A 25,095-nucleotide genomic window follows, 5' to 3' on the forward strand; every position below is an offset into this window, starting at 1 on the left:
ATCTGGCTGAAGTAGAACTTCTGCTCTGTGTGTGGCACATTGTCCTAGAGCTGAAAGGCAAAACGTGCAGGCTTCTTAACAAAGGGCGAGTTGGGCCACAGAGCATCCTGCTTCCAGCTCTTTGGGAAGTTATGAAGAAACTCGCTCAGCACAGTGCTCTTACAGCCTACCGGTAACATCACTTACAAAGGCCTGTGAAACGCAGTTTCTTTGCAGGCGTGATCTGACTGAAGTAGAACTTCTGCTCTGGGTGTGCTACATCGCTCAGAGCTGAAAGGCACAACGTGCAGGCTTCTTAACAAAGGGCGAGTTGGGCCCCAGAGCATCTTGCTTCCAGCTCTCTGGGAAGCTAAGAAACAACTCGCTCTGCGCAGTGCTCTTGCAGCCTACAGGGAACATCTCTTACAAAGGCCTGTGAAACGCAGTTTCTATGCAGGCCTGATCTGGCTGAAGTAGAACTTCTTCCCTGGGTGTGCCACATTGCCCTAGAGCTGAAAGGCACAACGTGCAGGCTTCTTAACAAAGGGCGAGGTGGGCGCCAGAGCATCTTGCTTCCAGCTCTTTGGGAAGCTAAGAAAGAACTCGCTCTGCACAGTGCTCTTACAGCCTACCGGGAACATCTCTTACAAAGGCCTGTGAAGCGCAGTTTCTTGGCAGGCCTGATATGGCTGAAGTAGAACTTCTGCTCTGGGTGTGCCACATTGACCTAGAGCTGAAAGGCACAACGTGCTGTCTCCTTTCCAAATGGCGAGTTGGGCCCCAGAGCATCTTGCTTCCAGCTCTTTGGGAAGCTAAGAAGCAACTCGCTCTGCACAGTGCTCTTACAGCCTACCGGGAACATATCTTACAAAGGCCTGTGAAACGCAGTTTCTTTGCAGACATTATCGGGCTGAAGTAGAACTTCTGCCCTGGGTGTGCAACATTGCCCTAGAGCTGAAAGGCACAACGTGCAGGCTTCTTAACAAAGGGCGAGTTGGGCCCCAGAGCATCTTGCTTCCAGCTCTTTGGGAAACTAAGAAACAACTCGCTCTGCACAGTGCTCTTACAGCCTACCGGGAACATCTCTTACAAAGGCCTGTGAAACGCAGTTTCTTGGCAGGCCTGATCTGGCTGAAGTAGAACTTCTGCGCTGGGTGTGCCACATTGCCCTGGAGCTGAAAGGCACAACGTGCAGGCTTCTTTCCAAAGGGCGAGTTGGGCCCCAGAGCATCTTGCTTCCAGCTCTTTGGGAAGCTAAGAAACAACTCGCTCTGCACAGTGCTCTTACAGCCTACCAGGAACATCTCCTAGAGAGGCCTGTGAAACGCAGTTTCTTTGCAGACATTATCGGGCTGAAGTAGAACTTCTGCCCTGGGTGTGCAACATTGCCCTAGAGCTGAAAGGCACAACGTGCAGGGTTCTTAACAAAGGGCGAGTTCGGCCCCAGAGCATCTTGCTTCCAGCTCTTTGGGAAGCTAAGAAACAACTCGCTCTGCACAGTGCTCTTACAGTCTACCGGGAACATCTCTTACAAAGGCCTGTGAAACACTGTTTCTATGCAGGCCTGATCTGGCTGAAGTAGATCTTCTGCCCTGGGTGTGCCACATTGCCCTACAGCTGAAAGGCACAACGTGCAGGCTTCTTAACAAAGGGCGAGTTGGGCCCCAGATCATCTTGCTTCCAGCTCTTTGGGAAGCTAAGAAACAACTCGCTCTGCACAGTGCTCTTACAGCCTACCGGGAACATCTCTTACAAAGGCCTGTGAAACGCAGCTTCTTTGCAGGCCTGATCTGGCTGAAGTAGAACTTCTGCTCTGTGTGTGGCACATTGTCCTAGAGCTGAAAGGCACAACGTGCAGGCTTCTTAACAAAGGGCGAGTTGGGCCACAGAGCATCCTGCTTCCAGCTCTTTGGGAAGTTATGAAGAAACTCGCTCAGCACAGTGCTCTTACAGCCTACCGGTAACATCACTTACAAAGGCCTGTGAAACGCAGTTTCTTTGCAGGCGTGATCTGACTGAAGTAGAACTTCTGCTCTGGGTGTGCTACATCGCTCAGAGCTGAAAGGCACAACGTGCAGGCTTCTTAACAAAGGGCGAGTTGGGCCCCACAGCATCTTGCTTCCAGCTCTCTGGGAAGCTAAGAAACAACTCGCTCTGCGCAGTGCTCTTGCAGCCTACAGGGAACATCTCTTACAAAGGCCTGTGAAACGCAGTTTCTATGCAGGCCTGATCTGGCTGAAGTAGAACTTCTTCCCTGGGTGTGCCACATTGCCCTAGAGCTGAAAGGCACAACGTGCAGGCTTCTTAACAAAGGGCGAGTTGGGCGCCAGAGCATCTTGCTTCCAGCTCTTTGGGAAGCTAAGAAACAACTCGCTCTGCACAGTGCTCTTACAGCCTACCGGGAACATCTCTTACAAAGGCCTGTGAAGCGCAGTTTCTTGGCAGGCCTGATATGGCTGAAGTAGAACTTCTGCTCTGGGTGTGCCACATTGACCTAGAGCTGAAAGGCACAACGTGCTGTCTCCTTTCCAAAGGGCGAGTTGGGCCCCAGAGCATCTTGCTTCCAGCTCTTTGGGAAGCTAAGAAGCAACTCGCTCTGCACAGTGCTCTTACAGCCTACCGGGAACATCTCTTACAAAGGCCTGTGAAACGCTGTTTCTTTGCAGGCCTGATCTGGCTGAAGTAGAAGTTCTGCTCTGGGTGTGCCACATTGCCCTAGAGCTGAAAGGCACAACGTGCAGGCTTGTTAGCAAAGGGCGAGTTGGGCCCCAGAGCATCTTGCTTCCAGCTCTTTGGGAAGCTAAGAAACAACTCGCTCTGCACAGTGCTCTTAAAGCCTACCGGGAACATCTCTTACAAAGGCATGTGAAACGCAGTTTCTTGGCAGGCCTGATATGGCTGAAGTAGAACTTCTGCCCTGGGTGTGCCACAATGCCCTAGAGCTGAAAGGCACAACGTGCAGGCTTCTTAACAAAGGGCGAGTTGGGCCCCAGAGCATCTTGCTTCCAGCTCTTTGGGAAGCTAAGAAACAACTCGCTCTGTGCAGTGCTCTTACAGCCTACAGGGAACATCTCTTACAAAGGCCTGTGAAACGCAGTTTCTATGCAGGCCTGATCTGGCTGAAGTAGAACTTCTGCCCTGGGTGTGCCACATTGCCCTAGAGCTGAAAGGAACAACGTGCAGGCTTCTTAACAAAGGGCGAGTTGGGTCCCAGAGAAAATTTCTTACAGCTCTTTGGGAAGCTAAGAAACAACTCGCTCTGCACAGTGCTCTTACAGCCTACCGGGAACATCTCTTACAAAGGCCTGTGAAACGCTCTTTCTTTGCAGGCATGATCTGGCTGAAGTAGAACTTCTGCTCTGGGTGTGACACATTGCCCTAGAGCTGAAAGGCACAACGTGCAGGCTTCTTAACAAAGGGCGAGTTGGGCGCCAGAGCATCTTGCCTCCAGCTCTTTGGGAAGCTAAGAAGAAACTCTCTCTGCACAGTTCTCTTACAGCCTACCAGGAACATCTCCTAGAGAGGCCTGTGAAACGCAGTTTCTTTGCAGACATTATCTGGCTGAAGTAGAACTTCTGCCCTGGGTGTGCAACATTGACCTAGAGCTGAAAGGCACAACGTGCAGGCTTCTTAACAAAGGGCAAGTTGGGACCCAGAGCATCTTGCTTCCAGCTCTTTGGGAAGCTAAGAAACAACTCGCTCTGCGCAGTGCTCTTAGAGCCTACAGGGAACATCTCTTACAAAGGCCTGTGAAATGTAGTTTCTATGCACGCCTTATCTGGCTGAAGTAGAACTTCTGCCCTGGGTGTGCCACATTGTCCTACAGCTGAAAGGCACAACGTGCAGGCTTCTTAACAAAGGCTGAGTTGGGCCCCAGAGCATCTTGCTTCCAGCTCTTTGGGAAGCTAAGAAAGAACTCGCTCTGCACAGTGCTCTTACAGCCTACCGGGAACATCTCTTACAAAGGCCTGTGAAACGCAGTTTCTTTGCAGGCCTGATCTGGCTGAAGTAGAACTTCTGCTTTGGGTGTGCCACATTGCCCTAGAGCTGAAAGCTACAACGCGCTGTCTCCTTTCAAAAGGGCGAGTTGGGCCCCAGATAATCTTGCTTCCAGCTCTTTGGGAAGCTAAGAAGCAACTCGCTCTGCACAGTGCTCTTACAGCCTACCGGGAACATATCTTACAAAGGCCTGTGAAACGCAGTTTCTTTGCAGACATTATCGGGCTGAAGTAGAACTTCTGCCCTGGGTGTGCCACATTGCCCTAGAGCTGAAAGGCACAACGTGCAGGCTTCTTAACAAAGGGCGAGTTGGGCCCCAGAGCATCTTGCTTCCAGCTCTTTGGGAAGCTAAGAAACAACTCGCTCTGTGCAGTGCTCTTACAGCCTACAGGGAACATCTCTTACAAAGGCCTGTGAAACGCAGTTTCTATGCAGGCCTGATCTGGCTGAAGTAGAACTTCTGCCCTGGGTGTGCCACATTGCCCTAGAGCTGAAAGGAACAACGTGCAGGCTTCTTAACAAAGGGCGAGTTGGGTCCCAGAGAAAATTTCTTACAGCTCTTTGGGAAGCTAAGAAACAACTCGCTCTGCACAGTGCTCTTACAGCCTACCGGGAACATCTCTTACAAAGGCCTGTGAAACGCTCTTTCTTTGCAGGCCTGATCTGGCTGAAGTAGAACTTCTGCTCTGGGTGTGCCACATTGCCCTAGAGCTGAAAGGCACAACGTGCAGGCTTCTTAACAAAGGGCGAGTTGGGCCCCACAGCATCTTGCTTCCAGCTCTTTGGGAAGCTAAGAAACAACTCGCTCTGCACAGTGATCTTACACCCTACCAGGAACATCTCCTAGAGAGGCCTGTGAAACGCAGTTTCTTTGCAGACATTATCTGGCTGAAGTAGAACTTCTGCCCTGGGTGTGCAACATTGCCCTAGAGCTGAAAGGCACAACGTGCAGGCTTCTTAACAAAGGGCGTGTTGGGCCCCAGAGCATCTTGCTTCCAGCTCTTTGGGAAGCTAAGAAACAACTAGCTCTGCGCAGTGCTCTTACAGCCTACAGGGAACATCTCTTACAAAGGCCTGTGAACAGCAGTTTCTTGGCAGGCCTGATCTGGCTGAAGTAGAACTTCTGCGCTGGGTGTGCCACATTGCCCTGGAGCTGAAAGGCACAACGTGCAGGCTTCTTAACAAAGGGCGAGTTGCTCCCCACAGCATCTTGCTTCCAGCTCTTTGGGAAGCTAAGAAACAACTCGCTCTGCACAGTGCTCTTACAGCCTACCAGGAACATCTCCTAGAGAGGCCTGTGAAACGCAGTTTCTTTGCAGACATTATCTGGCTGAAGTAGAACTTCTGCCCTGGGTGTGCAACATTGACCTAGAGCTGAAAGGCTCAACGTGCAGGCTTCTTAATGACGGGCGAGTTGGGCCCCAGAGCATCTTGCTTCCAGCTCTCTGGGAAGCTAAGAAACAACTCGCTCTGCACAGTGCTCTTACAGCCTACCGGGAACATCTCTTACAAAGGCCTGTGAACCGCAGTTTCTTGGCAGGCCTGATCTGGCTGAAGTAGAACTTCTGCCCTGGGTGTGCCACATTGCCCTAGAGCTGAAAGGCACAACGTGCAGGCTTCTTAACAAAGGGCGAGTTGGGCCCCAGATCATCTTGCTTCCAGCTCTTTGGGAAGCTAAGAAGCAACTCGCTCTACACAGTGTTCTTACAGCCTACAGGGTACATCTGCTACAAAGGCCTGTGAAACGCAGTTTCTTTGCAGGCCTGATCTGAATGAAGTAGAACTTCTGCCCTGGGTGTGCCACATTGCCCTAGAGCTGAAAGGCACAACGTGCAGGCTTCTTAACAAAGGGCGAGTTGGGCGCCAGAGCATCTTGCTTCCAGCTCTTTGGGAAGCTAACAAACAACTCGCTCTGCACAGTGCTCTTACAGCCTACCGGGAACATCTCTTACAAAGGCCTGTGAAGCGCAGTTTCTTGGCAGGCCTGATATGGCTGAAGTAGAACTTCTGCTCTGGGTGTGCCACATTGACCTAGAGCTGAAAGCTACAACGTGCTGTCTCCTTTCCAAAGGGCTAGTTGGGCCGCAGAGCATCTTGCTTCCAGCTCTTTGGGAAGCAAAGAAGCAACTCGGTCTGCACAGTGCTCTTACAGCCTACCGGGAACATATCTTACAAAGGCCTGTGAAACGCAGTTTCTTTGCAGACATTATCGGGCTGAAGTAGAACTTCTGCCCTGGGTGTGCAACATTGCCCTAGAGCTGAAAGGCACAACGTGCAGGGTTCTTAACAAAGGGCGAGTTGGGCCCCAGAGCATCTTGCTTCCAGCTCTTTGGGAAGCTAAGAAACAACTCGCTCTGCACAGTGCTCTTACAGTCTACCGGGAACATCTCTTACAAAGGCCTGTGAAACACAGTTTCTATGCAGGCCTGATCTGGCTGAAGTAGATCTTCTGCCCTGGGTGTGCCACATTGCCCTACAGCTGAAAGGCACAACGTGCAGGCTTCTTAACAAAGGGCGAGTTGGGCCCGAGAGCATCTTGCTTCCAGCTCATTGGGAAGCTAAGAAACAACTCGCTCTGCACAGTGCTCTTACAGCCTACCGGGAACATCTCTTACAAAGGCCTGTGAAACGCAGCTTCTTTGCAGGCCTGATCTGGCTGAAGTAGAACTTCTGCTCTGTGTGTGGCACATTGTCCTAGAGCTGAAAGGCAAAACGTGCAGGCTTCTTAACAAAGGGCGAGTTGGGCCACAGAGCATCCTGCTTCCAGCTCTTTGGGAAGTTATGAAGAAACTCGCTCAGCACAGTGCTCTTACAGCCTACCGGTAACATCACTTACAAAGGCCTGTGAAACGCAGTTTCTTTGCAGGCGTGATCTGACTGAAGTAGAACTTCTGCTCTGGGTGTGCTACATCGCTCAGAGCTGAAAGGCACAACGTGCAGGCTTCTTAACAAAGGGCGAGTTGGGCCCCAGAGCATCTTGCTTCCAGCTCTCTGGGAAGCTAAGAAACAACTCGCTCTGCGCAGTGCTCTTGCAGCCTACAGGGAACATCTCTTACAAAGGCCTGTGAAACGCAGTTTCTATGCAGGCCTGATCTGGCTGAAGTAGAACTTCTTCCCTGGGTGTGCCACATTGCCCTAGAGCTGAAAGGCACAACGTGCAGGCTTCTTAACAAAGGGCGAGGTGGGCGCCAGAGCATCTTGCTTCCAGCTCTTTGGGAAGCTAAGAAAGAACTCGCTCTGCACAGTGCTCTTACAGCCTACCGGGAACATCTCTTACAAAGGCCTGTGAAGCGCAGTTTCTTGGCAGGCCTGATATGGCTGAAGTAGAACTTCTGCTCTGGGTGTGCCACATTGACCTAGAGCTGAAAGGCACAACGTGCTGTCTCCTTTCCAAATGGCGAGTTGGGCCCCAGAGCATCTTGCTTCCAGCTCTTTGGGAAGCTAAGAAGCAACTCGCTCTGCACAGTGCTCTTACAGCCTACCGGGAACAATTCTTACAAAGGCCTGTGAAACGCAGTTTCTTTGCAGACATTATCGGGCTGAAGTAGAACTTCTGCCCTGGGTGTGCAACATTGCCCTAGAGCTGAAAGGCACAACGTGCAGGCTTCTTAACAAAGGGCGAGTTGGGCCCCAGAGCATCTTGCTTCCAGCTCTTTGGGAAACTAAGAAACAACTCGCTCTGCACAGTGCTCTTACAGCCTACCGGGAACATCTCTTACAAAGGCCTGTGAAACGCAGTTTCTTGGCAGGCCTGATCTGGCTGAAGTAGAACTTCTGCGCTGGGTGTGCCACATTGCCCTGGAGCTGAAAGGCACAACGTGCAGGCTTCTTTCCAAAGGGCGAGTTGGGCCCCAGAGCATCTTGCTTCCAGCTCTTTGGGAAGCTAAGAAACAACTCGCTCTGCACAGTGCTCTTACAGCCTACCAGGAACATCTCCTAGAGAGGCCTGTGAAACGCAGTTTCTTTGCAGACATTATCGGGCTGAAGTAGAACTTCTGCCCTGGGTGTGCAACATTGCCCTAGAGCTGAAAGGCACAACGTGCAGGGTTCTTAACAAAGGGCGAGTTCGGCCCCAGAGCATCTTGCTTCCAGCTCTTTGGGAAGCTAAGAAACAACTCGCTCTGCACAGTGCTCTTACAGTCTACCGGGAACATCTCTTACAAAGGCCTGTGAAACACTGTTTCTATGCAGGCCTGATCTGGCTGAAGTAGATCTTCTGCCCTGGGTGTGCCACATTGCCCTACAGCTGAAAGGCACAACGTGCAGGCTTCTTAACAAAGGGCGAGTTGGGCCCCAGATCATCTTGCTTCCAGCTCTTTGGGAAGCTAAGAAACAACTCGCTCTGCACAGTGCTCTTACAGCCTACCGGGAACATCTCTTACAAAGGCCTGTGAAACGCAGCTTCTTTGCAGGCCTGATCTGGCTGAAGTAGAACTTCTGCTCTGTGTGTGGCACATTGTCCTAGAGCTGAAAGGCACAACGTGCAGGCTTCTTAACAAAGGGCGAGTTGGGCCACAGAGCATCCTGCTTCCAGCTCTTTGGGAAGTTATGAAGAAACTCGCTCAGCACAGTGCTCTTACAGCCTACCGGTAACATCACTTACAAAGGCCTGTGAAACGCAGTTTCTTTGCAGGCGTGATCTGACTGAAGTAGAACTTCTGCTCTGGGTGTGCTACATCGCTCAGAGCTGAAAGGCACAACGTGCAGGCTTCTTAACAAAGGGCGAGTTGGGCCCCACAGCATCTTGCTTCCAGCTCTCTGGGAAGCTAAGAAACAACTCGCTCTGCGCAGTGCTCTTGCAGCCTACAGGGAACATCTCTTACAAAGGCCTGTGAAACGCAGTTTCTATGCAGGCCTGATCTGGCTGAAGTAGAACTTCTTCCCTGGGTGTGCCACATTGCCCTAGAGCTGAAAGGCACAACGTGCAGGCTTCTTAACAAAGGGCGAGTTGGGCGCCAGAGCATCTTGCTTCCAGCTCTTTGGGAAGCTAAGAAACAACTCGCTCTGCACAGTGATCTTACAGCCTACCGGGAACATCTCTTACAAAGGCCTGTGAAGCGCAGTTTCTTGGCAGGCCTGATATGGCTGAAGTAGAACTTCTGCTCTGGGTGTGCCACATTGACCTAGAGCTGAAAGGCACAACGTGCTGTCTCCTTTCCAAAGGGCGAGTTGGGCCCCAGAGCATCTTGCTTCCAGCTCTTTGGGAAGCTAAGAAGCAACTCGCTCTGCACAGTGCTCTTACAGCCTACCGGGAACATCTCTTACAAAGGCCTGTGAAACGCTGTTTCTTTGCAGGCCTGATCTGGCTGAAGTAGAAGTTCTGCTCTGGGTGTGCCACATTGCCCTAGAGCTGAAAGGCACAACGTGCAGGCTTGTTAGCAAAGGGCGAGTTGGGCCCCAGAGCATCTTGCTTCCAGCTCTTTGGGAAGCTAAGAAACAACTCGCTCTGCACAGTGCTCTTAAAGCCTACCGGGAACATCTCTTACAAAGGCATGTGAAACGCAGTTTCTTGGCAGGCCTGATATGGCTGAAGTAGAACTTCTGCCCTGGGTGTGCCACATTGCCCTAGAGCTGAAAGGCACAACGTGCAGGCTTCTTCACAACGGGCGAGTTGGGCCCCACAGCATCTTGCTTGCAGCTCTTTGTGAAGCTAAGAAACAACTCGCTCTGCACAGTGCTCTTACAGCCTACAGGGAACATCTCTTACAAAGGCCTGTGAAACGCAGTTTCTATGCAGGCCTGATCTGGCTGAAGTAGAACTTCTGCCCTGGGTGTGCCACATTGCCCTAGAGCTGAAAGGAACAACGTGCAGGCTTCTTAACAAAGGGCGAGTTGGGTCCCAGAGAAAATTTCTTACAGCTCTTTGGGAAGCTAAGAAACAACTCGCTCTGCACAGTGCTCTTACAGCCTACCGGGAACATCTCTTACAAAGGCCTGTGAAACGCTCTTTCTTTGCAGGCATGATCTGGCTGAAGTAGAACTTCTGCTCTGGGTGTGACACATTGCCCTAGAGCTGAAAGGCACAACGTGCAGGCTTCTTAACAAAGGGCGAGTTGGGCGCCAGAGCATCTTGCCTCCAGCTCTTTGGGAAGCTAAGAAGAAACTCTCTCTGCACAGTTCTCTTACAGCCTACCAGGAACATCTCCTAGAGAGGCCTGTGAAACGCAGTTTCTTTGCAGACATTATCTGGCTGAAGTAGAACTTCTGCCCTGGGTGTGCAACATTGACCTAGAGCTGAAAGGCACAACGTGCAGGCTTCTTAACAAAGGGCAAGTTGGGACCCAGAGCATCTTGCTTCCAGCTCTTTGGGAAGCTAAGAAACAACTCGCTCTGCGCAGTGCTCTTAGAGCCTACAGGGAACATCTCTTACAAAGGCCTGTGAAATGTAGTTTCTATGCACGCCTTATCTGGCTGAAGTAGAACTTCTGCCCTGGGTGTGCCACATTGTCCTACAGCTGAAAGGCACAACGTGCAGGCTTCTTAACAAAGGCTGAGTTGGGCCCCAGAGCATCTTGCTTCCAGCTCTTTGGGAAGCTAAGAAAGAACTCGCTCTGCACAGTGCTCTTACAGCCTACCGGGAACATCTCTTACAAAGGCCTGTGAAACGCAGTTTCTTTGCAGGCCTGATCTGGCTGAAGTAGAACTTCTGCTTTGGGTGTGCCACATTGCCCTAGAGCTGAAAGCTACAACGCGCTGTCTCCTTTCAAAAGGGCGAGTTGGGCCCCAGATAATCTTGCTTCCAGCTCTTTGGGAAGCTAAGAAGCAACTCGCTCTGCACAGTGCTCTTACAGCCTACCGGGAACATATCTTACAAAGGCCTGTGAAACGCAGTTTCTTTGCAGACATTATCGGGCTGAAGTAGAACTTCTGCCCTGGGTGTGCCACATTGCCCTAGAGCTGAAAGGCACAACGTGCAGGCTTCTTAACAAAGGGCGAGTTGGGCCCCAGAGCATCTTGCTTCCAGCTCTTTGGGAAGCTAAGAAACAACTCGCTCTGTGCAGTGCTCTTACAGCCTACAGGGAACATCTCTTACAAAGGGCTGTGAAACGCAGTTTCTATGCAGGCCTGATCTGGCTGAAGTAGAACTTCTGCCCTGGGTGTGCCACATTGCCCTAGAGCTGAAAGGAACAACGTGCAGGCTTCTTAACAAAGGGCGAGTTGGGTCCCAGAGAAAATTTCTTACAGCTCTTTGGGAAGCTAAGAAACAACTCGCTCTGCACAGTGCTCTTACAGCCTACCGGGAACATCTCTTACAAAGGCCTGTGAAACGCTCTTTCTTTGCAGGCCTGATCTGGCTGAAGTAGAACTTCTGCTCTGGGTGTGACACATTGCCCTAGAGCTGAAAGGCACAACGTGCAGGCTTCTTAACAAAGGGCGAGTTGGGCGCCAGAGCATCTTGCCTCCAGCTCTTTGGGAAGCTAAGAAGAAACTCTCTCTGCACAGTTCTCTTACAGCCTACCAGGAACATCTCCTAGAGAGGCCTGTGAAACGCAGTTTCTTTGCAGACATTATCTGGCTGAAGTAGAACTTCTGCCCTGGGTGTGCAACATTGACCTAGAGCTGAAAGGCACAACGTGCAGGCTTCTTAACAAAGGGCAAGTTGGGACCCAGAGCATCTTGCTTCCAGCTCTTTGGGAAGCTAAGAAACAACTCGCTCTGCGCAGTGCTCTTAGAGCCTACAGGGAACATCTCTTACAAAGGCCTGTGAAATGTAGTTTCTATGCACGCCTTATCTGGCTGAAGTAGAACTTCTGCCCTGGGTGTGCCACATTGTCCTACAGCTGAAAGGCACAACGTGCAGGCTTCTTAACAAAGGCTGAGTTGGGCCCCAGAGCATCTTGCTTCCAGCTCTTTGGGAAGCTAAGAAAGAACTCGCTCTGCACAGTGCTCTTACAGCCTACCGGGAACATCTCTTACAAAGGCCTGTGAAACGCAGTTTCTTTGCAGGCCTGATCTGGCTGAAGTAGAACTTCTGCTTTGGGTGTGCCACATTGCCCTAGAGCTGAAAGCTACAACGCGCTGTCTCCTTTCAAAAGGGCGAGTTGGGCCCCAGATAATCTTGCTTCCAGCTCTTTGGGAAGCTAAGAAGCAACTCGCTCTGCACAGTGCTCTTACAGCCTACCGGGAACATATCTTACAAAGGCCTGTGAAACGCAGTTTCTTTGCAGACATTATCGGGCTGAAGTAGAACTTCTGCCCTGGGTGTGCAACATTGCCCTAGAGCTAAAAGGCACAACGTGCAGGCTTCTTAACAAAGGGCGAGTTGGGCCCCAGAGCATCTTGCTTCCAGCTCTTTGGGAAGCTATGAAACAACTCGCTCTGCACAGTGCTCTTACAGCCTACCGGGAACATCTCTTACTAAGGCCTGTGAAACACAGTTTCTATGCAGGCCTGATCTGGCTGAAGTAGATCTTCTGCCCTGGGTGTGCCACATTGCCCTAGAGCTGAAAGGCACAACGTGCAGGCTTCTTAACAAAGGGCGAGTTGGGCCCCACAGCATCCTGCTTCCAGCTCTTTGGGAAGCTAAGAAACAACTCGCTCTGCACAGTGCTCTTACAGCCTACCGGGAACATCTCTTACAACGGCCTGTGAAACGCAGTTTCTTTGCACTCTTGATCTGGCTGACGTAGAACTTCTGCCCTGGGTGTACCTCATTGGCTTAGAGCTGAAAGGCACAATGTCCAGGCATCTTAACAAAGGGCGAGTTGGGCCCCAGAGCATCTTGCTTCCAGCTCTTTGGGAAGCTAAGAAACAACTCGCTCTGCACAGTGCTCTTACAGCCTACCGGGTACATCTCTTACAAAGGCCTGTGAAACGCAGTTTCTATGCAGGCCTGATCTGGCTTAAGTAGAACTTCTGCCCTGGGTGTGCCACATTGCCCTATAGCTGAAAGGCACAACGTGCAGGCATCTCAACAAAGGGCGAGTTGGGCCCCAGACCATCTTGCTTCCAGCTCTTTGGGAAGCTAAGAAACAACTCGCTCTGCACAGTGCTCTTACAGTCTACAGGGAACATATCTTACAAAGGCTTGTGAAACGCAGTTTCTTTGCAGGCCTGATCTGGCTTCAGTAGAACGTCTGCCCTGGGTGTGCCACATTGCCCTAGAGCTGAAAGGCACAACGTGCAGGCTTCTTAACAAAGGGCGAGTTGGGCCCCACAGCATCTTGCTTCCAGCTCTTTGGGAAGCTAAGAAACAACTCGCTCTGCACAGTGATCTTACAGCCTACCAGGAACATCTCCTAGAGAGGCCTGTGAAACGCAGTTTCTTTGCAGACATTATCTGGCTGAAGTAGAACTTCTGCCCTGGGTGTGCAACATTGACCTAGAGCTGAAAGGCACAACGTGCAGGCTTCTTAACAAAGGGCGAGTTGGGCGCCAGAGCATCTTGCTTCCAGCTCTTTGGGAAGCTAACAAACAACTCGCTCTGCACAGTGCTCTTACAGCCTACCGGGAACATCTCTTACAAAGGCCTGTGAAGCGCAGTTTCTTGGCAGGCCTGATATGGCTGAAGTAGAACTTCTGCTCTGGGTGTGCCACATTGACCTAGAGCTGAAAGCTACAACGTGCTGTCTCCTTTCCAAAGGGCGAGTTGGGCCGCAGAGCATCTTGCTTCCAGCTCTTTGGGAAGCAAAGAAGCAACTCGGTCTGCACAGTGCTCTTACAGCCTACCGGGAACATATCTTACAAAGGCCTGTGAAACGCAGTTTCTTTGCAGACATTATCGGGCTGAAGTAGAACTTCTGCCCTGGGTGTGCAACATTGCCCTAGAGCTGAAAGGCACAACGTGCAGGGTTCTTAACAAAGGGCGAGTTGGGCCCCAGAGCATCTTGCTTCCAGCTCTTTGGGAAGCTAAGAAACAACTCGCTCTGCACAGTGCTCTTACAGTCTACCGGGAACATCTCTTACAAAGGCCTGTGAAACACAGTTTCTATGCAGGCCTGATCTGGCTGAAGTAGATCTTCTGCCCTGGGTGTGCCACATTGCCCTACAGCTGAAAGGCACAACGTGCAGGCTTCTTAACAAAGGGCGAGTTGGGCCCGAGAGCATCTTGCTTCCAGCTCTTTGGGAAGCTAAGAAACAACTCGCTCTGCACAGTGCTCTTACAGCCTACCGGGAACATCTCTTACAAAGGCCTGTGAAACGCAGCTTCTTTGCAGGCCTGATCTGGCTGAAGTAGAACTTCTGCTCTGTGTGTGGCACATTGTCCTAGAGCTGAAAGGCACAACGTGCAGGCTTCTTAACAAAGGGCGAGTTGGGCCACAGAGCATCCTGCTTCCAGCTCTTTGGGAAGTTATGAAGAAACTCGCTCAGCACAGTGCTCTTACAGCCTACCGGTAACATCACTTACAAAGGCCTGTGAAACGCAGTTTCTTTGCAGGCGTGATCTGACTGAAGTAGAACTTCTGCTCTGGGTGTGCTACATCGCTCAGAGCTGAAAGGCACAACGTGCAGGCTTCTTAACAAAGGGCGAGTTGGGCCCCAGAGCATCTTGCTTCCAGCTCTCTGGGAAGCTAAGAAACAACTCGCTCTGCGCAGTGCTCTTGCAGCCTACAGGGAACATCTCTTACAAAGGCCTGTGAAACGCAGTTTCTATGCAGGCCTGATCTGGCTGAAGTAGAACTTCTTCCCTGGGTGTGCCACATTGCCCTAGAGCTGAAAGGCACAACGTGCAGGCTTCTTAACAAAGGGCGAGGTGGGCGCCAGAGCATCTTGCTTCCAGCTCTTTGGGAAGCTAAGAAACAACTCGCTCTGCACAGTGCTCTTACAGCCTACCGGGAACATCTCTTACAAAGGCCTGTGAAGCGCAGTTTCTTGGCAGGCCTGATATGGCTGAAGTAGAACTTCTGCTCTGGGTGTGCCACATTGACCTAGAGCTGAAAGGCACAACGTGCTGTCTCCTTTCCAAATGGTGAGTTGGGCCCCAGAGCATCTTGCTTCCAGCTCTTTCGGAAGCTAAGAAGCAACTCGCTCTGCACAGTGCTCTTACAGCCTACCGGGAACATATCTTACAAAGGCCTGTGAAACGCAGTTTCTTTGCAGACATTATCTGGCTGAAGTAGAACTTCTGCCCTGGGTGTGCAACATTGCCCTAGAGCTGAAAGGCACAACGTGCAGGCTTCTTAAGGACGGGCGAGTTGGGCCCCAGAGCATCTTGCTTCCAGCTCTTTGGGAAGCTATGAAACAACTCGCTCTGCGCAGTGCTCTTACAGCCTACAGGGAACATCTCTTACAAAGGCCTGTGAAACGCAGTTTCTATGCAGGCCTGATCTGCCTGAAGTAGAACTTCTGCCCTGGGTGTGCCACATTGCCCTAGAGCTGAAAGGCACAACGTGCAGGCTTCTTAACAAAGGGCGAGTTGGGCCCCACAGCATCTTGCTTCCAGCTCTTTGGGAAGCTAAGAAAGAACTCGCTCTGCACAGTGCTCTTACAGCCTACCGGGAACATCTCTTACAAAGGCCTGTGAAACGCTGTTTCTTTGCAGGCCTGATCTGGCTGAAGTAGAAGTTCTGCTCTGGGTGTGCCACATTGCCCTAGAGCTGAAAGGCACAACGTGCAGGCTTGTTAGCAAAGGGCGAGTTGGGCCCCAGAGCATCTTGCTTCCAGCTCTTTGGGAAGCTAAGAAACAACTCGCTCTGCACAGTGCTCTTAAAGCCTACCGGGAACATCTCTTACAAAGGCATGTGAAACGCAGTTTCTTGGCAGGCCTGATATGGCTGAAGTAGAACTTCTGCCCTGGGTGTGCCACATTGCCCTAGAGCTGAAAGGCACAACGTGCAGGCTTCTTAACAAAGGGCGAGTTGGGCCCCAGAGCATCTTGCTTCCAGCTCTTTGGGAAGCTAAGAAACAACTCGCTCTGTGCAGTGCTCTTACAGCCTACAGGGAACATCTCTAACAAAGGCCTGTGAAACGCAGTTTCTATGCAGGCCTGATCTGGCTGAAGTAGAACTTCTGCCCTGGGTGTGCCACATTGCCCTGGAGCTGAAAGGCAGAACGTGCAGGCTTCTTAACAAAGGGCGAGTTGGGCCCCACAGCATCTTGCTTCCAGCTCTTTGGGAAGCTAAGAAACAGCTCGCTCTGCACAGTGGTCTTACAGCCTACCGGGAACATCTCTTACAAAGGCCAATGAAACGCAGTTTCTTTGCAGGCCTGATCTGGCTGAAGTAGAACTTCTGCCCTGGGTGTGCCACATTGCCCTAGAGCTGAAAGGCACAACGTGCAGGCTTCTTAACAAAGGGCGAGTTGGGTGCCAGAGCATCTTGCTTCCATCTCTTTGGGAAGCTAAGAAACATCTCGCTCTGCACAGTGCTCTTACAGCCTATCGGGAACATCTCTTACAAAGGCCTGTGAAACGCAGTTTCGTTGCAGGCCTGATCTGGCTTAAGTAGAACTTCTGCCCTGGGTGTGCCACATTGCCCTATAGCTGAAAGGCACAACATGCAGGCTTCTTAACAAAGGGCGAGTTGGGCCCCAGAGCATCTTGCTTCCAGCTCTATGGGAAGCTAAGAAACAACTCGCCCTGCACAGTGCTCTTACAGCCTACAGGGAACATCTCTTACAAAGGCATGTGAAACGCAGTTTCTATGCAGGCCTGATCTGGCTGAAGCAGAACTTCTGCCCTGTGTGTGCCACATTGCCCTACAGCTGAAAGGCACAATCTGCAGGCTTCTTGACAAAGGGCGAGTTGGGCCCCAGAGCATCTTGCTTCCAGCTCTTTGGGAAGCTAAGAAGCAACTCGCTCTACACAGTGCTCTTACAGCCTACCGGTAACATCACTTACAAAGGCCTGTGAAACGCAGTTTCTTTGCAGGCGTGATCTGACTGAAGTAGAACTTCTGCTCTGGGTGTGCTACATTGCTCAGAGCTGAAAGGCACAACGTGCAGGCTTCTTAACAAAGGGCGAGTTGGGCCCCAGAGCATCTTGCTTCCAGCTCTCTGGGAAGCTAAGAAACAACTCGCTCTGCGCAGTGCTCTTGCAGCCTACAGGGAACATCTCTTACAAAGGCCTGTGAAACGCAGTTTCTATGCAGGCCTGATCTGGCTGAAGTAGAACTTCTTCCCTGGGTGTGCCACATTGCCCTAGAGCTGAAAGGCACAACGTGCAGGCTTCTTAACAAAGGGCGAGGTGGGCGCCAGAGCATCTTGCTTCCAGCTCTTTGGGAAGCTAAGAAACAACTCGCTCTGCACAGTGCTCTTACAGCCTACCGGGAACATCTCTTACAAAGGCCTGTGAAGCGCAGTTTCTTGGCAGGCCTGATATGGCTGAAGTAGAACTTCTGCTCTGGGTGTGCCACATTGACCTAGAGCTGAAAGGCACAACGTGCTGTCTCCTTTCCAAATGGTGAGTTGGGCCCCAGAGCATCTTGCTTCCAGCTCTTTCGGAAGCTAAGAAGCAACTCGCTCTGCACAGTGCTCTTACAGCCTACCGGGAACATATCTTACAAAGGCCTGTGAAACGCAGTTTCTTTGCAGACATTATCTGGCTGAAGTAGAACTTCTGCCCTGGGTGTGCAACATTGCCCTAGAGCTGAAAGGCACAACGTGCAGGCTTCTTAAGGACGGGCGAGTTGGGCCCCAGAGCATCTTGCTTCCAGCTCTTTGGGAAGCTATGAAACAACTCGCTCTGCGCAGTGCTCTTACAGCCTACAGGGAACATCTCTTACAAAGGCCTGTGAAACGCAGTTTCTATGCAGGCCTGATCTGCCTGAAGTAGAACTTCTGCCCTGGGTGTGCCACATTGCCCTAGAGCTGAAAGGCACAACGTGCAGGCTTCTTAACAAAGGGCGAGTTGGGCCCCACAGCATCTTGCTTCCAGCTCTTTGGGAAGCTAAGAAAGAACTCGCTCTGCACAGTGCTCTTACAGCCTACCGGGAACATCTCTTACAAAGGCCTGTGAAACGCTGTTTCTTTGCAGGCCTGATCTGGCTGAAGTAGAAGTTCTGCTCTGGGTGTGCCACATTGCCCTAGAGCTGAAAGGCACAACGTGCAGGCTTGTTAGCAAAGGGCGAGTTGGGCCCCAGAGCATCTTGCTTCCAGCTCTTTGGGAAGCTAAGAAACAACTCGCTCTGCACAGTGCTCTTAAAGCCTACCGGGAACATCTCTTACAAAGGCATGTGAAACGCAGTTTCTTGGCAGGCCTGATATGGCTGAAGTAGAACTTCTGCCCTGGGTGTGCCACATTGCCCTAGAGCTGAAAGGCACAACGTGCAGGCTTCTTAACAAAGGGCGAGTTGGGCCCCAGAGCATCTTGCTTCCAGCTCTTTGGGAAGCTAAGAAACAACTCGCTCTGTGCAGTGCTCTTACAGCCTACAGGGAACATCTCTAACAAAGGCCTGTGAAACGCAGTTTCTATGCAGGCCTGATCTGGCTGAAGTAGAACTTCTGCCCTGGGTGTGCCACATTGCCCTGGAGCTGAAAGGCAGAACGTGCAGGCTTCTTAACAAAGGGCGAGTTGGGCCCCACAGCATCTTGCTTCCAGCTCTTTGGGAAGCTAAGAAACAGCTCGCTCTGCACAGTGGTCTTACAGCCTACCGGGAACATCTCTTACAAAGGCCAATGAAACGCAGTTTCTTTGCAGGCCTGATCTGGCTGAAGTAGAACTTCTGCCCTGGGTGTGCCACATTGCCCTAGAGCTGAAAGGCACAACGTGCAGGCTTCTTAACAAAGGGCGAGTTGGGTGCCAGAGCATCTTGCTTCCATCTCTTTGGGAAGCTAAGAAACAACTCGCTCTGCACAGTGCTCTTACAGCCTATCGGGAACATCTCTTACAAAGGCCTGTGAAACGCAGTTTCGTTGCAGGCCTGATCTGGCTTAAGTAGAACTTCTGCCCTGGGTGTGCCACATTGCCCTATAGCTGAAAGGCACAACATGCAGGCTTCTTAACAAAGGGCGAGTTGGGCCCCAGAGCATCTTGCTTCCAGCTCTATGGGAAGCTAAGAAACAACTCGCCCTGCACAGTGCTCTTACAGCCTACAGGGAACATCTCTTACAAAGGCATGTGAAACGCAGTTTCTATGCAGGCCTGATCTGGCTGAAGCAGAACTTCTGCCCTGTGTGTGCCACATTGCCCTACAGCTGAAAGGCACAATCTGCAGGCTTCTTGACAAAGGGCGAGTTGGGCCCCAGAGCATCTTGCTTCCAGCTCTTTGGGAAGCTAAGAAGCAACTCGCTCTACACAGTGCTCTTACAGCCTACCAGTAACATCACTTACAAAGGCCTGTGAAACGCAGTTTCTTTGCAGGCGTGATCTGACTGAAGTAGAACTTCTGCTCTGGGTGTGCTACATTGCTCAGAGCTGAAAGGCACAACGTGCAGGCTTCTTAACAAAGGGCGAGTTGGGCCCCAGAGCATCTTGCTTCCAGCTCTCTGGGAAGCTAAGAAACAACTCGCTCTGCGCAGTGCTCTTGCAGCCTACAGGGAACATCTCTTACAAAGGCCTGTGAAACGCAGTTTCTATGCAGGCCTGATCTGGCTGAAGTAGAACTTCTTCCCTGGGTGTGCCACATTGCCCTAGAGCTGAAAGGCACCACGTGCAGGCTTCTTAACAAAGGGCGACTTGGGCCCCAGATCATCTTGCTTCCAGCTCTTTGGGAAGCTAAGAAGCAACTCGCTCTGCACAGTGCTCTTACAGCCTACCGGGAACATCTCTTACAAAGGCCTGTGAAGCGCAGTTTCTTGGCAGGCCTGATATGGCTGAAGTAGAAGTTCTGCTCTGGGTGTGCCACATTGACCTAGAGCTGAAAGCTACAACGTGGTGTCTCCTTTCCAAAGGGCGAGTTGGGCCCCAGAGCATCTTGCTTCCAGCTCTTTGGGAAGCTAAGAAGCAACTCGCTCTGCACAGTGCTCTTACAGCCTACCGGGAACACATCTTACAAAGGCCTGTGAAACGCAGTTTCTTTGCAGACATTATCGGGCTGAAGTAGAACTTCTGCCCTGGGTGTGCAACATTGCCCTAGAGCTGAAAGGCACAACGTGCAGGCTGCTTAACAAAGGGCGAGTTGGGCCCCAGAGCATCTTGCTTCCAGCTCTTTGGGAAGCTAAGAAACAACTCGCTCTGCACAGTGCTCTTACAGCCTACCGGGAACATCTCTTACAAAGGCCTGAGAAACGCAGTTTCTCGGCAGGCCTGATCTGGCTGAAGTAGAAATTCTGCCCTGGGTGTGCCACATTGCCCTAGAGCTGAAAGGCACAACGTGCAGGCTTCTTAACAAAGGGCGAGTTGGGCGCCAGAGCATCTTGCTTCCAGCTCTTTGGGAAGCTAAGAAACAACTCGCTCTGCACAGTGCTCTTACAGCCTACCGGGAACATCTCTTACAAAGGCCTGTGAAGCGCAGTTTCTTGGCAGGCCTGATATGGCTGAAGTAGAAGTTCTGCTCTGGGTGTGCCACACTGACCTAGAGCTGAAAGCTACAACGTGCTCTCTCCTTTCCAAAGGGCGAGTTGGGCCCCAGAGCATCTTGCTTCCAGCTCTTTGGGAAGCTAAGAAGCAACTCGCTCTGCACAGTGCTCTTACAACTTAGCGGGAACATATCTTACAAAGGCCTGTGAAACGCAGTTTCTTTGCAGACATTATCGGGCTGAAGGAGAACTTCTGCCCTGGGTGTGCAACATTGCCCTAGAGCTGAAAGGCACAACGTGCAGGCTTCTTAACAAAGGGCGAGTTGGGCCCCACAGCATCTTGCTTCCAGCTCTTTGGGAAGCTAAGAAACAACTCGCTCTGCACAGTGCTCTTACAGCCTACAGGGAACATCTCTTACAAAGGCCTGTGAAACGCAGTTTCTATGCAGGCCTGATCTGGCTGAAGCAGAACTTCTGCCCTGGGTGTGCCACATTGCCCTACAGCTGAAAGGCACAACGTGCAGGCTTCTTGACAAAGGGCGAGTTGGGCCCCAGAGCATCTTGCTTCCAGCTCTTTGGGAAGCTAAGAAGCAACTCGCTCTACACAGTGCTCTTACAGCCTACCGGGAACATCTCTTACAAAGGCCTTGAAACGCAGTTTCTTTGCAGGCCTGATCTGGCTGAAGTAGAACTTCTTCCCTGGGTGTGCCACATTGCCCTAGAGCTGAAAGGCACCACGTGCAGGCTTCTTAACAAAGGGCGTGTTGGGCCCCAGTGCATCTTGCTTCCAGCTCTTTTGGAAGCTAAGAAAGAACTCGCTCTCCACAGTGCTCTTACAGCCTACCGGGAACATCTCTTACAAAGGCCTGTGAAACGTAGTTTCTTTGCAGGCCTGATCTGGCTGAAGTAGAACTTCTGCTTTGGGTGTGCCACATTGCCCTAGAGCTGAAAGCTACAATGCGCTGTCTCATTTCCAAAGGGCGAGTTGGGCCCCAGAGCATCTTGCTTCCAGCTGTTTGGGAAGCTAAGAAACAACTCGCTCTGCACAGTGCTCTTACAGCCTACCAGGAACATCTCTTACAAAGGCCTGTGAAACACAGTTTCTTTGCAGGCCTGATCTGGCTGAAGTAGAACTTCTGCCCTGGGTGTGCCACATTGCCCTAGAGCTGAAAGGCACAACGTGCAGGCTTCTTAACAAAGGGCGAGTTGGGCCCCAGAGCATCTTGCTTCCAGCTCTTTGGGAAGCTAAGAAACAACTCGCTCTGCACAGTGCTCTTACAGCCTACCGGGAACATCTCTTACAAAGGCCTGTGAAACGCAGTTTCTTTGCAGGCCTGATCTGGCTGAAGTAGAACTTCTTCCCTGGGTGTGCCACAGTGCCCTAGAGCTGAAAGGCACAACGTGCAGGCTTCTTAACAAAGGGCGAGTTGGGCCACAGAGCATCCTGCTTCCAGCTCTTTGGGAAGTTAAGAAGAAACTCGCTCTGCACAGTGCTCTTACAGCCTACCGGTAACATCACTTACAAAGGCCTGTGAAACGCAGTTTCTTTGCAGGCGTGATCTGACTGAAGTAGAACTTCTGCTCTGGGTGTGCTACATTGCTCAGAGCTGAAAGGCACAACGTGCAGGCTTCTTAACAAAGGGCGAGTTGGGCCCCAGAGCATCTTGCTTCCAGCTCTCTGGGAAGCTAAGAAACAACTCGCTCTGCGCAGTGCTCTTGCAGCCTACAGGGAACATCTCTTACAAAGGCCTGTGAAACGCAGTTTCTATGCAGGCCTGATCTGGCTGAAGTAGAACTTCTTCCCTGGGTGTGCCACATTGCCCTAGAGCTGAAAGGCACAACGTGCAGGCTTCTTAACAAAGGGCGACTTGGGCCCCAGAGCATCTTGCTTCCAGCTCTTTGGGAAGCTAAGAAGCAACTCGCTCTGCACAGTGCTCTTACAGCCTACAGGGAACATCTCTTACAAAGGCCTGTGAAACGCAGTTTCTTTGCAGGCCTGATCTGCCTGAAGTAGAACTTCTGCCCTGGATGTGCCACATTGCCCTAGAGCTGAAAGGCACAACGTGCAGGCTTCTTAACAAAGGGCGAGTTGGGCGCCAGAGCATCTTGCTTCCAGCTCTTTGGGAAGCTAAGAAACAACTCGCTCTGCACAGTGCTCTTACAGCCTACCGGGAACATCTCTTACAAAGGCCTGTGAAGCGCAGTTTCTTGGCAGGCCTGATATGGCTGAAGTAGAAGTTCTGCTCTGGGTGTGCCACATTGACCTAGAGCTGAAAGCTACAACGTGGTGTCTCCTTTCCAAAGGGCGAGTTGGGCCCCAGAGCATCTTGCTTCCAGCTCTTTGGGAAGCTAAGAAGCAACTCGCTCTGCACAGTGCTCTTACAGCCTACCGGGAACATATCTTACAAAGGCCTGTGAAACGCAGTTTCTTTGCAGACATTATCGGGCTGAAGTAGAACTTCTGCCCTGGGTGTGCAACATTGCCCTAGAGCTGAAAGGCACAACATGCAGGCTTCTTAACAAAGGGCGAGTTGGGCCCCAGAGCATCTTGCTTCCAGCTCTTTGGGAAGCTAAGAAACAACTCGCTCTGCACAGTGCTCTTACAGCCTACCGGGAACATCTCTTACAAAGGCCTGTGAAACGCAGTTTCTCGGCAGGCCTGATCTGGCTGAAGTAGAACTTCTGCCCTGGGTGTGCCACATTGCCCTAGAGCTGAAAGGCACAACGTGCAGGCTTCTTAACAAAGGGCGAGTTGGGCCCCAGACCATCTTGCTTCCAGCTCTTTGGGAAGCTAAGAAGCAACTCGCACTGCACAGTGCTCTTACAGCCTACCAGGAACATCTCTTACAAAGGCCTGTGAAACACAGTTTCTTTGCAGACATTATCTGGCTGAAGTAGAACTTCTGCCCTGGGTGTGCAACATTGCCCTAGAGCTGAAAGGCACAACGTGCAGGCTTCTTAAGGACGGGCGAGTTGGGCCCCAGAGCATCTTGCTTCCAGCTCTTTGGGAAGCTATGAAACAACTCGCTCTGCGCAGTGCTCTTACAGCCTACAGGGAACATCTCTTACAAAGGCCTGTGAAACGCAGTTTCTATGCAGGCCTGATCTGGCTGAAGTAGAACTTCTGCCCTGGTGTGCCACATTGCCCTACAGCTGAAAGGCACAACGTGCAGGCTTCTTAACGACGGGCGAGTTGAGCCCCAGAGCATCTTGCTTCCAGGTCTTTGAGAAGCTAAGAAACAACTCGCTCAGCACAGTGCTCTTACAGCCTACCGGGAACATCTCTTAGAAAGGACTGTGAACCGCAGTTTCTTGGCAGGCCTGATCTGGCTGAAGTAGAACTTCTGCCCTGGGTGTGCCACATTGCCCTAGAGCTGAAAGGCACAATGTGCAGGCTTCTTAACAAAGGGCGAGTTGGGCCCCAGATCATCTTGCTTCCAGCTCTTTGGGAAGCTAAGAAAGAACTCGCTCTGCACAGTGCTCTTACAGCCTACCGGGAACATCTCTTACAAAGGCCTGTGAAACGCAGTTTCTTTGCAGACATTATCTGGCTGAAGTAGAACTTCTGCCCTGGGTGTGCCACATTGCCCTAGAGCTGAAAGGCACAACGTGCAGGCTTCTTGACAAAGGGCGAGTTGGGCCCCACAGCATCTTGCTTCCAGCTCTTTGGGAAGCTAAGAAGCAACTCGCTCTACACAGTGCTCTTACAGCCTACCGGGAACATCTCTTACAAAGGCCTTGAAACGCAGTTTCTTTGCAGGCCTGATCTGGCTGAAGTAGAACTTCTTCCCTGGGTGTGCCACATTGCCCTAGAGCTGAAAGTCACAACGTGCAGGTTTCTTAACAAAGGGCGTGTTGGGCCCCAGTGCATCTTGCTTCCAGCTCTTTGGGAGGCTAAGAAAGAACTCGCTCTGCACAGTGCTCTTACAGCCTACCGGGAACATCTCTTACAAAGGCCTGTGAAACGCAGTTTCTTTGCAGGCCTGATCTGGCTGAAGTAGAACTTCTGCCCTGGGTGTGCCACATTGCCCTGGAGCTGAAAGGCAGAACGTGCAGGCTTCTTAACAAAGGGCGAGTTGGGCCCCACAGCATCTTGCTTCCAGCTCTTTGGGAAGCTAAGAAACAGCTCGCTCTGCACAGTGGTCTTACAGCCTACCGGGAACATCTCTTACAAAGGCCAATGAAACGCAGTTTCTTTGCAGGCCTGATCTGGCTGAAGTAGAACTTCTGCCCTGGGTGTGCCACATTGCCCTAGAGCTGAAAGGCACAACGTGCAGGCTTCTTAACAAAGGGCGAGTTGGGTGCCAGAGCATCTTGCTTCCATCTCTTTGGGAAGCTAAGAAACAACTCGCTCTGCACAGTGCTCTTACAGCCTATCGGGAACATCTCTTACAAAGGCCTGTGAAACGCAGTTTCGTTGCAGGCCTGATCTGGCTTAAGTAGAACTTCTGCCCTGGGTGTGCCACATTGCCCTATAGCTGAAAGGCACAACATGCAGGCTTCTTAACAAAGGGCGAGTTGGGCCCCAGAGCATCTTGCTTCCAGCTCTATGGGAAGCTAAGAAACAACTCGCCCTGCACAGTGCTCTTACAGCCTACAGGGAACATCTCTTACAAAGGCATGTGAAACGCAGTTTCTATGCAGGCCTGATCTGGCTGAAGCAGAACTTCTGCCCTGTGTGTGCCACATTGCCCTACAGCTGAAAGGCACAATCTGCAGGCTTCTTGACAAAGGGCGAGTTGGGCCCCAGAGCATCTTGCTTCCAGCTCTTTGGGAAGCTAA

The sequence above is a fragment of the Equus caballus genome, chromosome 9, assembly GCF_041296265.1.
Source record: "Equus caballus isolate H_3958 breed thoroughbred chromosome 9, TB-T2T, whole genome shotgun sequence".
In the NCBI taxonomy this organism is placed as follows: domain Eukaryota; kingdom Metazoa; phylum Chordata; class Mammalia; order Perissodactyla; family Equidae; genus Equus; species Equus caballus.